This window comes from Chiloscyllium punctatum, chromosome 50, assembly GCF_047496795.1.
Source record: "Chiloscyllium punctatum isolate Juve2018m chromosome 50, sChiPun1.3, whole genome shotgun sequence".
NCBI classification, from domain to species: Eukaryota; Metazoa; Chordata; class Chondrichthyes; order Orectolobiformes; family Hemiscylliidae; genus Chiloscyllium; species Chiloscyllium punctatum.
Window position 1 is genome coordinate 25,773,499 of NC_092788.1, and position 14,502 is coordinate 25,788,000.

The window sequence follows — 14,502 nt, forward strand, 5'->3', positions numbered from 1 at the left end:
GTGCGTGGATCCCCGGTACGCAAACACCAAGTGTCACTACGTACTGAGGTTCTACCTGTCCCCGGTGTTGCGAAGGATGGGCCTGGCCTCGCTGCCGCGGAACGCTCCGAGTAGTTGGACCGTTCCGTATCACCTGTCCTTCGTGGAGAAATTTATGTGAAAAAACACCTTTGACCACAAGTCCATCAGGAAGTGGTCAGCACGTAGCGTCCTTGAGACCCTTCGGGAAAAGGAGAGGGCGGATCCTGTCGAGCGGTTCCCTGAGCAGACTGTCAAAGCCATTTGGCAGAATGCCTCATCGCCAGAACTTTCCAACAAGCACCAAGACGTGGCTTGGCTGGTGGTGAGAAGGGCTCTGCCTGTGAGATCCTTTATGCACGCCCGGACTCTCTGCCGCACCGCACGCTGCCCTCGAAGTGGCTGCGGGGGGGACGAGACTGTCACACACCTCCTTCTGGAATGTGCCTATGCAGAGGAAGTCTGGAGAGGAATGCAGTGGTGCTTGTCGAGGTTCGTCCCGAGCAGCGCCGTGACGCGGGACTCCGTGCTCTACGGCCTGTTCCCCGGGACTCACACCGAGACGAACATTAACTGCGCCTGGAGGATCATCAACTCGGTGAAGGACGCTCTCTGGGCGGTCCGAAACCTGTTGATCTTCCAGCTGAAGGAGTTGACCCCGACCGAGTGTTGCAGACTGGCACATTCCATGGTCCAAGACGACGTGTTGAGGGACGCGCTGAAGCTTGGGGCAGCTGCCGCCAAGGCGCGGTGGGGAAAGACCACCTTGTAAGATCGGCCTGCCGAAAGAAGAACAGGGGGCCCATACAGACGTTTTTTTGGGCTCTGCTGATGCCTCAGCCAAATATATGTATATATAAAAGATTGAAAAAATGCACAGGATTGTAAAGGACAAGAATAAAGTCGAATCTGTGTTTGTAAATATGGACATATGTATGGCATGATCCAATGTACAGACCATCAAATCATTTATGAATAAAGTATATTTTTGAAATAAAAAAATAAAAAAATTCTGTTCTTGTCAGTTTTAATATCTGATAAGTCCCTGATTTAGGGACTGAATATTAATCTGATTTTTGCAGGACGAAGTTGTGTCAGGAGCTTGCTCCGATAACTTCGCGCATCATCCCAGTATTGCAGTGTTTCGGGGAATGGTGCACGTCCCCACTAAAAAAGGCGAACAGTAGATTTATTTTTTATATGTTGTATTCTTTATGATCCGAATGCGGAAAGCTTTCGATTAGTCAAGTCAGACTTGCCTTCGTGCTAATCAGCTTGTTCTACCATCCGATTCGTTTGAGTCTTTCTGCGTGTTATGTTCAGCACTCACTCTTAATGTTGTCACTTCATCCCTGGTACATGCTGCCCCTTCCCACCAACTCCAATTCCCAACAACAGAAGTTTTACAAAGTTGCCCACCAGCTCTACCTAATGGCAAACGGCATTTCAGAAAACAAAAGGGAGAACATGAAGCTATTGAAGTAATCAACAGTTCGGATTTTGATGATGATGAGAGTCACTTTGATGTATTAAATGAGAGACTTTAAGAACAATGTGAAGCAAAGATCTGATGTATTTAAGGCACAGAGTCAGAGAGATGTGCAGCACAGAAAAAGATCCTTCAGCCCAACTCGTCCATGGCAACCAGATATCCTAACCTAATTTCGTCCCATTTGCCAGCATTGGTCCATATCCTTCTAAATCCTTCCTGTTCATATATCCAACCAGATGCCCTTTAAATGCTGTAATTTAGTTTAATTTAATTTAAATGCCTCCACCACTTCCTCTGGCATCTCATTCTATACATGCACCACCCTCTGCATGAAAAAGTTGCCCCTTACATCCTGTTGATTTTTTTCTGCCCTCTCATGCTGAACCTATGCCCTCTAGTTCTGGACCCCCCACCGCAGGGAAAAGAACTGCTGACCTCTACATTGGACAGAGCGCCTGCTGCTCTCTATATGATACACAGGGACAGCTGTTGTCCATATTATACACAGGTACTGCTGTTCTCCAGATAAGACACAGGAACTGCTGTTCTCTTTCTTATACACAGGTACTGCTGTTCTCTATATTCTACACATGCACTGGTAATAGACAGAGGGATTGCTATTCTCTGTATTATACATAGGGACTCATGTTCTCTATATTAGACACAGGGATTCATGTTCTCTGCATTATACAATGTGACTGCTGTTCTCTGTTTTCACAGGGACTGTTGTTCTCTATGCTATACCCTGCTATTCTCAGGAACTATACACCGGTGAGCCTGACATCAGTTGTGGGCAAGTTATTGGAGGGATCCTGAGGGATAGGATTTACACACATCCGGTTAAGCAAGGGCTGGTTAGGGATAGTCAATGTGGCTTTGTGCATGGGAAATCATGTCTCACAAGCTGGATTGAGTATTTTGAAGAATCACCAAAGAGGATTGATGAAGGCTTTGACAAGCTCCCTCATGGTGGCCTGGTTAGCAAAATTAGGTCACATGGAATACAGGGAAATCTAGCCATTTTGATACACAACTGGCTTGAAATTAGAAGACAGATGGTGGTGGTGGTGGAGGTTTGTTTTACAGACTGAAGCCCTGTGACCATTGGGGTGCCACAGGGATTGGTGCTGGGCTCACTGCTTTTTGTCATTTATATAAATTATATGAATGTGAGCATAAGAGGTATATTTATTAATTTGCAGATGACACCAAGATTGGAGGTGGAGTGGACAGCGATGAAGGTTACCTCAGAGTATAACAGGATCTTGATCAGGTGGGCTGCTGAGCTGAGGAGTGGCAGATGAAGTTTAATTTAGGTAAATGAGAGGTACTGCACTTTAGAAAGGAAAATCAGGACTGGGTTTATACACTTAATGGTAAGGTCCTGGGGAGTGTCCAATGAGACCTTGGAACACGGTTCATAGTTCCTTGAAAGGGGAGTCACAGATGGATATGTTAGTGAAGAAGGTGTTTAGTATGTTTTCCTTTATGGGACAGAGCATTGAATATGGGAGTTGAGAGGTCATATTGCAGCTGTGCAGCACATTGGTTGGGCTACTTTTGGATTATTGTGTTGCATATCAGGCTTTCTTTCTCTTCAAAGCATGTTATGAAACTTGAAAGGGTTAGAAAATACATGGGAACAAATGTTCTCGGCAATATGCACATGATCTGCTCTTCTCTATAATACAGACAGGGACAGCTACTCTCTGTAATACACACGGGGACTTCTGTTTCATATACTCAGAAATTGCTGTTTAGTATAGCATACACAGGGACTGCTGTTCACTGCAGTTTAGAGAATAAGTGCTATTCTGTATAATCTAATATTGCAGGTCAAGCGATGACCCAGTGATGTTATCATTGGACTGCTAATCCAGAGACCCAGGTAATGTGCTGGGGACCCAGATTCAAATCTTGCCATGGCAGATGATAGAATTTGAATTTCAGAAAATTCTGCAAGTATGAGAGTAATCATGATCATGAATCCATCGCTGATTGTTTGAAGAACCCAACTTATTCTGGAATGGCTTTTAGGGAAGGAAATTGCCATCCTTACCTAGTCTGGTCTCCATGTTTTTCCAGACCCACAGCAATGTGGTGGAATCTGAACTGCTCTTTGCACCATTAGGGATGGCCAATAAATGCTGGCTGAGACAACAACACCCTCATCCCACAAATTAATAAAAAAGATAACATTTAACAAACTGGAACAGAAACGATGTGCCAAACCGCCACCTTCTGCACTGTAACATGACATTGATTACTACTTGAGGTCCTGTGGGATGTAAATTGTGGAATTTATAATTGATAATTTTGTTCAAAAAGTGTGGAGCTAAATAAACATAGCCAGTCAGGCAGCATCTGATGAGAAGAGTCGATGTCTCCAACATAAGCTCTTCCTCAAGACCATCTGTTCCTTTTCCAGCACCACACTTTTTGACACTGATCTCCAGCCTCTGCAGTCCTCACTTTCTCCCAGCATAAATTTTGTTGGTGTAGTTTTTTTCTGTGTCTCTGAACTTCACAGTATTCCTGTAATTGTGGTGATTTCTTAAAAGAACAGTTTCAAAGCTCGGCTGCAGAATGGATGGGTTTTGTGCACTAATGAATGTTTATTAAAGCTAAGCTGTTATGTCTCAAAGTCAAACAAATTTGAACTTTTAGAAAGAGATTCACTGAACTCACCAAATTTCTAGCCACTCTGTTTACGGTGAATTTCTAAGGCAACAAAAAGTGATCAACCTTATCCCAAACTGTAATCCCAGTCTTTCAAGCAAACTATATCAGTAATATTGCTCACGTACAGGTGGCAACCAGTTCTATTGTTTCGAAAACATTGCAAAAGGAGTTGAAATGTGAAAGGTGATGCTGATTGGCTAGCTCATCATTAAAATGGCATTGCAGCAAAATCAGTTAGCCGTCAATCTTAATTCTCAGACCCGATAGGTGGACTCTGATTGGTCGGGGTGTCAGCATGGGTATACAGCAGTGGTTGGTTGTCTCCATGATGCATTTCTTATCGAATAAGTGCAATGTCTGTAAAAATTCTGTTTGCCGACATGAACCAGGGTCCTGCGGAATTATATTTGTTGCTTCTAACGCATGCGCAGATGCACCCAGCTGTTGATCTTGCGTGTTTGAAGGTGGTAACCTGCCGAATGATGCCAATGATAGAAATTGTTCTCACGGTTCACTGCACCCACCAAGTCTGGGTTCCCCATGACATGTAAAATCGATGTCCCTTTTCTGTCCTATCATATCTGTTACTGAATCTGCACAGCCTGAATTGGCTGAATACTTTGTGAAACTATTATAATCATATCTAAATGAGTTTTCCACATGCACAGTGAAGGAGTCCCTCATGATTACGAAGACCACATGAGAGCTACATTCTGAGAGTGACAACATGCCCACGTGCTCTTTCAACATTGCCAGCTTATTATTATTACAGTTCAAATAAGCCATTGAAATTCAGGTATACCACTTGTGTCTGATTCAGTGTTCACCAAACATCATCTCTTTTTTCCTTTCTGGTGGCATCATGGCTTCCTGGTTAACACAGCACCAGGGTTCTGGGTTCAATTCCAGCCTTGGGTAAATGTCTGTGTGAATATTGTCCCCCGTGTCTCTTTGGATACTCTCCCCAGGTCTGCATGGGTTTCCTCCTACAATCCAAAGATGTGCTGGTTAGGTGAATTGGCTGTGCTAAATTGGCCATAGTGTTCCAGGTTAGGTGCATTAGTCTGGGATAAATGTAGAGTAATAGGAGAATGGGTCTGGGTGGCTTACTGTCTGGAAGATCGGTGTGGACTTCTTAAGCCTATGGGCCTGTTTCCACGTTGTTGGGAGTCTATGATACACATGAACTGAGCACCTTGTGCAGTTGACTTCAGTTCCAATAACAACGTGTCTGACCAAATAGATAGTGTTGCCATGGGATATTCTCGAGGGAAAACTCTTCCTAACATCTTTATTGGTAACCATGCAAAACACATCTCTGATGGCATGATACCTAGCCTCTATCCATTTGCATATCTTCAACATGTAGATGACATGTTTGCGACATTTGAATCTGCATTAAAGAGTTTCTTTATAAAGCTCGATGATCGCCACCTGATGCTAAAATTCACCACTGAAATGGAGTACCCTTTCCTTGATACATTCATTGCGAAATCAGCCAAATTGTTTTTAAACTCCAATAACTGAAAGCCAACATTCACTGGTCAGCATACTTGTTAGGATTCCTACAGGCCCCAAGATCAACTTGTGGGGACCGTCATGAATATAGTCCTCACCATCCTCTCACTGTGTGGACTTGATACTGAGATAGAGGCGATCAAAACTGGTTCTTGTAATAACAGATTCCCAGATGAAACCATCACTCATTGTACATCATAAAATCTCATGAAAAGGCCTGTCTCCACCACTTTGACACTTTGCAGTGCCTTATCAGGTCATTATCTGGGAAAGGAAATGTCATAGAATCATAGAGTCATCGAGTCTGACAGCATCAAGACAGCACCTTCGGCCCATACTGGTCTAGGATAACCAGAAGATAGAACATGGAGCATTACAGCACATGCCCTTTATGGAACTGCTCGGCTAATACAGGAAGTTACACTCACAGAATATGGAGCATTGCAGTGCAGTACAGGCCTTTATGCTACCCCTTGTCTAACACCAGACATTAGACGAATACAACATAGAACATTACAGCGCAGTACATGCCCTATATGGAACCGCTCAGCTAATACAGGAAGTTAGATTCAAAGAACATGGAGCATTATCACGAAGTACAGGCCCTTCGTGGAACTGCTCGGCTAATAAAGGATGTTTGACAAATACAACATACAAGATTGCAGTGCAGTACAGGCCCAATATGGAACTGCTCGGCTGATACAGGGAGTTAGATTCATAGAACATGTAGCGTTACAGCGCAATACAGGCCCTTCGTGGAACCGCTCGGCTAAAAAAGGAAGTTAGTCTCAGAGAACATAGAACATTACACCGCAGTACAGGCCCAATATGGAACTGCTCGGATAATACAGGGAGTAAGAATCATAGAAAATGGACCATTACAACTCAGTACAGACCCTTTATGCAATCACATGGCTAATAAGGGGACGACCGAGGCTTGTTTCTGTAGTGTAGTGGTCATCACATTCGCCTCACACGCGAAAAGTCCCCAGTTCGAATTTGGGCAGAAACTGCTTTGTTCTTCAACGGCAGCCTTTTACATGGACAAGAACGGAGCTTTCTTACTTGCTTTCCCATGTGCAAACCTTCCCTTCGAATTTGCTTGAACAAATCTGCTCTCGTTGTGAAATGTAATGCAATTCCATTTACTTACAGTGCAAAACATTGGCGCTGGATTAAGGCTCCCGCCTCGACAGAGGCGTGGGTTCGAATCCCACCGCTGCTGTTTCTGCTGAACAGCTCCGCCAGCACAGCTTGTTAAAATGCTGTTTCAATCCCTGCTGCATTTCTGTTTAAAACAGAAGAAAAATGGATTTGCTTCCCGGGGAATTGACTGCGGTGTGGGAAAGTGCCGAATTTTCCAAAGTGTCTGTGCTGTCATGATCGTGTTCGCCTCCCGCAAGGAAAATCGCAAGCAGCTCTACTGTTGCTTTCAGTTCCAGGCAAGTTGAGCTTTTACTGGAACCGAATGGAGACTGTTATTTCATCGCTGTTGCGAAACAGAGTCCTACGGTGAGTCGACTCGTCGTTATTTGGTTTTCTGGCCAATGAGAAAATCGTTCCAATCTATTTCGATGTCATATGTTATTGAATTTCTCCCACTTCCTTCATTTCCGTCCTGGAGTCATCGGAAGGGAAAGGTAATCTAATCGAGACTGTGATTGGTGAAATTCACTTTTTATGGCCCATTCTTATTATGTTCTTTCTTTGTCTCTTTGCAGCATTGTCTGGGAAGTGGTGGTGCACTCAGGCTCCAGTATGTTTGAAAGAGTAGTTTGGAATTGCCCTGTTGTTAGTTGTGTGATTACTTTATGGCTCATGCCCCCGGACTGTCTCACATTTAGCATTCATGCTCGCTGTGTCTGAAAATGCATTTGGTTTTCCAGTTTTGTTTGTGTTCCGTGTTAAATGCTTTCTGTTTTGCGATTCGCTCAATACATTACGAATTAACAGGGTTTCTGAGGTAACTTCCAGCTGCAAAAATCCTCAACTGAGAATCTGGGAAACTTTCACGGAGTATGGTCAGTCGGAGCAAAAGTAAGGATGTCGTTCGTTTCTGCAGTGTTTCACAATGCTACATTTCCCGTGAGCAGTCCAACAGACGAAAAGATTTTGCCACAGACTGCGACGGTAAGCTCCGCGAACACGTAATTCTTTAAAGCAGGTGTGAGCAACACAACGTTATTGGGGTACACCGAGTGGAAACAGATACTTCGGTGTATCTCGTCCATGCTCACCACATAGCCAAAATTAAACAAGTCCCATTAAACAACGAGCTCATGGAAACAGAAAGGTGAAAGGTAGAATGGCTTCAACTTTCAGTGCTGGATGCCACTGAGCTGCAGCGAGGGCAAACGAGGCTTGTTTCTGTAGTGTAGTGGTCATCACGTTCGCCTTATACGCGAAAAGTCCCCAGTTCGAAACTGGGCCGAAACTGCTTTGCTCTTCAACTGCAGCCTTTGACATCGACAAGAACGGCGCTTTCTTGCTTGCTTTCCCATGTGCAAACCTGCCTTCGAGTTTGCTTGAATAAATCTTCTCTCGTAGTGCAGTGCAATGCGATTCCATTTACTTACAGTGCATAGTTTTGTAAAGTTTTGCTCCAACCTGGTTCTGATCATATGCCATTCTGTTTGAGAGTGTAGTTACCCCCTTCTGATCCTTCCACGAAAAGCAGTACCGCATTTGCATTCCTTGCGCAGGCGGCCCGGTTCAAAGACAGGGAAGAAGCTGATGCGCTGGTGTCACAGCGCACCACGGATTCCTCAACTAGTCTGTCTGTCAAATGTATCCCAAAGTCGTCTCTGAAAGACCTCATTTGGAAGGTGTCTGTCGTTATTCAACGTGCGAGAATTGGCACCAGAGGTCCTGAATCATGTTTTGGAGCAGTTCGCACGTTAGTGGCTCATTCAATCAGCAACAGCAATGAAAGAAATTACACTCTCAGAGGAACCTCTGGACCTGTGCTTTCATAGCGTCGCTAGTATTAAGGTGCGCCCCGAGATCTAAGCCGCTTTGGAACTGAAACGGAGGAATCGGCAGAGAGGCTACAGAATGACATCGCATCCATTTGGTTTTCTTTAAATCACTGGATTAGTGGTGCTGGAATAGCACAGCAGTTTAGGCAGCATCCAACGAGCAGCGAAATCAACGTTTCGGGCAAAAGCAGGAGTTTCAGGAATAAAGGCAGTGAGCCTGCAGCATGGAGAGATAAGCAGGAGGAGCTTTCACAACATGGTTTAAAGCGCTTCAGAGCAGAGGAAATGACCTGGGAGTTGCAGTGGGAGAGGGACTCCCTGAGATTCTTGTAGAGAGAGGAGGAAAACTTCTTCAAGGCAGGCATCCTTGCAAGAGGATTCGCAGTAGGGTTAAAATCAACAAGGTAAAAACAATGACTGCAGATGCTGAAAATCAAATACTGGATTAGTGGTGCTGGAAGAGCACAGCAGTTCAGGCAGCATCCAACGAGCAGCGAAGTCAACGTTTCGGGCAAAAGCCCTTCATCAGGAATAAAGGCAGTGAGCCTGCAGCATGGAGAGATAAAATCACTGAGGAGCAGGAAAATGTAAACGGGGAGGGCGAGTGGGGAAGTGAGGCAGTTGCAGCTCTGGAGAAACTCCTTCTTTGTGATTCACTCAGCAACCAGAGACGTGACGATGACTCAGGCGTGAGAGCTCTTCACATCGAGAACAAAAAGCAATCAAGGGCAGTTAGCACCTCTTCCGGAGTGGGGGCGGGGTGAGGTAATTACCTTTTGACTTCTTGTGACGATGTTCAGAAACTGCCTTTTGGATTGAGGTGAACAGAAACTGCATTTCTAAAAAGCACCATGGAACTTGTTAAACTTTATTGAGTCGCTTTTTCTCATCGATTCCCACACAGGTTTCCAACTCAGTTGGTATCCATGAGGCTCATGTCCAGATGTGATAATCTCTGCAGCAAATTGCACGGTTAAGGTAAAAGGCAAGGAAAGTGGCATCTCGAACCGGCCCCGAGGTCAGACCTTCCTCACAATGTAATCTGTCGAATGCTACCTCCGGTTTTAGGGTGGAACATTCTTTGGGAACCTTATTCTGCAAAACAGACACAGTGACTGAAACTATGCTGCCCGGTATGATTTGGGACACGGCCTGCTCAGCTTTGTGCATTTTCCCTGTAGTCCGGTGTGTTTCATGTTCCGTGTGAACGTGAAAGCTGTCCTGTTTCGAGCAATGGGTGAAATCATTTCGCAAAGCAAGAGTCGAAATTGCAGTAATGTCAAGTAGCTCATGGTAATTTGACCCAAACATAACCGATCGAATATTCTCACGCACTCACAGATACATTTGTAGCTGAATCCAGTCTGAGAAGATAGACTCAGTTTACCAGTGATTTTTGTCTGGATTGATGGGCTATCGTTAACTGCTGAGAAATTGACATTGTAGACGGGCACATCCCAACAGCTGTGCGAGTCGGAGAGGGATCATGGAACCCTTTTCACGTGAGTTTACATCTGTTGTTATGCAGGAGCACAATTGGAAGTGCAAGAAAATGGACGCGCGGGCGTGTTGGTAGTGTGGCCGAGCGGTCTATGGCGCTGGAATAAAGCTCCAGTCTCGACGGAGGCGTGGGTTCGAATCCCACTGCTGCCGCCTCTGCTGAACAGATCCAACGGCGCAGTTGGTTTAAATGCTGTTTCAATTCCCTGCTGCTTTTCAGTTTAAAACCGAAGGGAAATGGGTTTGCTTCCCGGGGAATTGACTGCGGTGTGTGAAAGTGCCGAATTTTCCAAAGTGTCTGTGCTGTCATGATTGTGTTCGCCTCCCGCGCGGAAAATCGCCAGCAGCTCTACTGTTGCTTTCTGTTCCAGGCAAGTGAAGCTTTTACTGGAACCGAATGGAGACTGTTATTTCATCGTTGTTGCGAAACAGAGTCCTACGGTGACTCGGCTCGTCGTTGTTTGGTTTTCTGGCCAATGAGAAAATCGTTCCAATATACTTCGATGTCATATGTTTTTGAATTTCTCCCACTTCCTTCATTTCCGTCCTGGAGACATCGGAAGGGAAAGGTAATCTAATCGAGACTGTGATTGGTGAAATTCACTTTTTATGGCCCATTCTTATTATGTTCTTTCTTTGTCTCTTTGCAGCATTGTCTGGGAAGTGGTGGTGCACTCAGGCTCCAGTATGTTTGAAAGAGTAGTTTGGAATTGCCCTGTTGTGAGATTACTTTATGGCTCAGGCCACCGGACTGTCTCACATTTAGCATTCATGCTCGCTGTGTCTGAAAATGCATTTGGTTTTCCAGTTTTGTTTGTGTTCCGTGTTAAATGCTTTCTGTTTTGCGATTCGCTCAATACATTACGAATTAACAGGGTTTCTGAGGTAACTTCCAGCTGCAAAAATCCTCAACTGAGAATCTGGGAAACTTTCACGGAGTATGGTCAGTCGGAGCAAAAGTAAGGATGTCGTTCGTTTCTGCAGTGTTTCACAATGCTACATTTCCCGTGAGCAGTCCAACAGACGAAAAGATTTTGCCACAGACTGCGACGGTAAGCTCCGCGAACACGTAATTCTTTAAAGCAGGTGTGAGCAACACAACGTTATTGGGGTACACCGAGTGGAAACAGATACTTCGGCGTATCTCGTCCATGCTCACCACATAGCCAAAATTAAACAAGTCCCATTAAACAACGAGCTCATGGAAACAGAAAGGTGAAAGGAAGAATGGCTTCAACTTTCAGTGCTGGATGCCACTGAGCTGCAGCGAGGGCAAACGAGGCTTGTTTCTGTAGTGTAGTGGTCATCACGTTCGCCTTACACGCGAAAAATCCCCAGTTCGAAACTGGGCCGAAACTGCTTTGCTCTTCAACTGCAGCCTTTGACATCGACAAGAACGGCGCTTTCTTGCTTGCTTTCCCATGTGCAAACCTGCCTTCGAGTTTGCTTGAATAAATCTTCTCTCGTAGTGCAGTGCAATGCGATTCCATTTACTTACAGTGCAAAGTTTTGTAAAGTTTTGCTCCAACCTGGTTCTGATCATATGCCATTCTGTTTGAGAGTGTAGTTACCCCCTTCTGATCCTTCCACGAAAAGCAGTACCGCATTTGCATTCCTTGCGCAGGCGGCCCGGTTCAAAGACAGGGAAGAAGCTGATGCGCTGGTGTCACAGCGCACCACGGATTCCTCAACTAGTCTGTCTGTCAAATGTATCCCAAAGTCGTCTCTGAAAGACCTCATTTGGAAGGTGTCTGTCGTTATTCAACGTGCGAGAATTGGCACCAGAGGTCCTGAATCATGTTTTGGAGCAGTTCGCACGTTAGTGGCTCATTCAATCAGCAACAGCAATGAAAGAAATTACACTCTCAGAGGAACCTCTGGACCTGTGCTTTCATAGCGTCGCTAGTATTAAGGTGCGCCCCGAGATCTAAGCCACTTTGGAACTGAAACGGAGGAATCGGCAGAGAGGCTACAGAATGACATCGCATCCATTTGGTTTTCTTTAAATCACTGGATTAGTGGTGCTGGAATAGCACAGCAGTTTAGGCAGCATCCAACGAGCAGCGAAATCAACGTTTCGGGCAAAAGCAGGAGTTTCAGGAATAAAGGCAGTGAGCCTGCAGCATGGAGAGATAAGCAGGAGGAGCTTTCACAACATGGTTTAAAGCGCTTCAGAGCAGAGGAAATGACCTGGGAGTTGCAGTGGGAGAGGGAATCCCTGAGATTCTTGTAGAGAGAGGAGGAAAACTTCTTCAAGGCAGGCATCCTTGCAAGAGGATTCGCAGTAGGGTTAAAATCAACAAGGTAAAAACAATGACTGCAGAAAATCTGCAATGCTGAAAATCAAATACTGGATTAGTGGTGCTGGAAGAGCACAGCAGTTCAGGCAGCATCCAACGAGCAGCGAAGTCAACGTTTCGGGCAAAAGCCCTTCATCAGGAATAAAGGCAGTGAGCCTGCAGCATGGAGAGATAAAATCACTGAGGAGCAGGAAAATGTAAACGGGGAGGGCGAGTGGGGAAGTGAGGCAGTTGCAGCTCTGGAGAAACTCCTTCTTTGTGATTCACTCAGCAACCAGAGTCGTGAAGGTGACTCAGGCGTGAGAGCTCTTCACATCGAGAACAAAAAGCAATCAAGGGCAGTTAGCACCTCTTCCGGAGTGGGGGTGGGGTGAGCTAATTACCTTTTGACTTCTTGTGACGATGTTCAGAAACTGCCTTTTGGATTGAGGTGAACAGAAACTGCATTTCTAAAAAGCACCATGGAACTTGTTAAACTTTATTGAGTCGCTTTTTCTCATCGATTCCCACACAGGTTTCCAACTCAGTTGGTATCCATGAGGCTCATGTCCAGATGTGATAATCTCTGCAGCAAATTGCACGGTTAAGGTAAAAGGCAAGGAAAGTGGCATCTCGAACCGGCCCCGAGGTCAGACCTTCCTCACAATGTAATCTGTCGAATGCTACCTCCGGTTTTAGGGTGGAACATTCTTTGGGAACCTTATTCTGCAAAACAGACACAGTGACTGAAACTATGCTGCCCGGTATGATTTGGGACACGGCCTGCTCAGCTTTGTGCATTTTCCCTGTAGTCCGGTGTGTTTCATGTTCCGTGTGAACGTGAAAGCTGTCCTGTTTCGAGCAATGGGTGAAATCATTTCGCAAAGCAAGAGTCGAAATTGCAGTAATGTCAAGTAGCTCATGGTAATTTGACCCAATCATAACCGATCGAATATTCTCACGCACTCACAGATACATTTGTAGCTGAATCCAGTCTGAGAAGATAGACTCAGTTTACCAGTGATTTTTGTCTGGATTGATGGGCTATCGTTAACTGCTGAGAAATTGACATTGTAGACGGGCACATCCCAACAGCTGTGCGAGTCGGAGAGGGATCATGGAACCCTTTTCACGTGAGTTTACATCTGTTGTTATGCAGGAGCACAATTGGAAGTGCAAGAAAATGGAGCCGCGGCTGTGTTGGTAGTGTGGCCGAGCGGTCTAAGGCGCTGGAATAAGACTTCAGTCTCGACGGAGGCGTGGGTTCGAATCCCACTGCTGCCGCAATGCGATTCCATTTACTAACAGTGCAAATCATTGTAAAGTTTTTCTCCAACCTGGTTCTGATCATATGCCATTCTGTTTGAGAGTGTAGTTTCCCCCTTCTGATCCTTCCACGAAAAGCATTACCGCATTCGCATTCCTTGCGCTGGCGGCCCGGTTCAAAGACAGGGAAGAAGCTGATGCGCGGGTGTCACCGCGTACCACGAATTCCTGAACCTGCCTGTCTGTCAAATGTACCCCAAAGTCGTGTCTGAACGGCCTCGTTTGGAAGGTGTCTGTCGTTATTCAACGTGCGAGAATTGGCACCAGAGGTCCTGAATCATGTTTTGGAGCATTTCGCACGTTAGTGGCTCATTCAATCAGCAACAGCAAGGAAAGAAATTACACTCTCAGAGGAACCTTTGGACTTGTGCTTTCATAGCGTCGCTAGTATTAAGGTGCGCCCCGAAGTCTTTGGACTTTCACCAGAACTGCAACTGCCTCACTTCCCCACTCGTCCTCCCCGTTTACATTTTCCTGCTCGTCAGTGATTTAAAGAAAACCAAATGGATGCGATGTCATTCTGTAGCCTCTCTGTCGATTCCACCGTTTCAGTTCCAACATGGCTTATATCTTGGGGCACACCTTAATACTAACGACGCTATAAAAGCACCCCTGTGACCTCAGTATAATAACAGGCCAATTGTTTGAAAAAAATGACCATCTAAAGAGTAACCCATCCAAACACTTTTCCCGATCGTATTTCTTCACA

At 45.3% G+C, this 14,502-nt stretch overlaps 2 non-coding genes across 2 annotated transcripts; both read left to right on the forward strand.

Annotated features, from left to right (window-relative positions):
* Positions 1-1,000: 1,000 nt before the first annotated feature.
* LOC140470171 (U2 spliceosomal RNA) lies at positions 1,001-1,183 on the forward strand. Its single transcript, XR_011956460.1, has one exon. It is a non-coding gene; the product is annotated as a U2 spliceosomal RNA (small nuclear RNA).
* Positions 1,184-8,073: 6,890 nt separating this feature from the next.
* Positions 8,074-8,146, forward strand: trnai-uau (transfer RNA isoleucine (anticodon UAU)). Its single transcript has one exon. It is a non-coding gene; the product is annotated as a tRNA-Ile (tRNA).
* Positions 8,147-14,502: the final 6,356 nt, after the last annotated feature.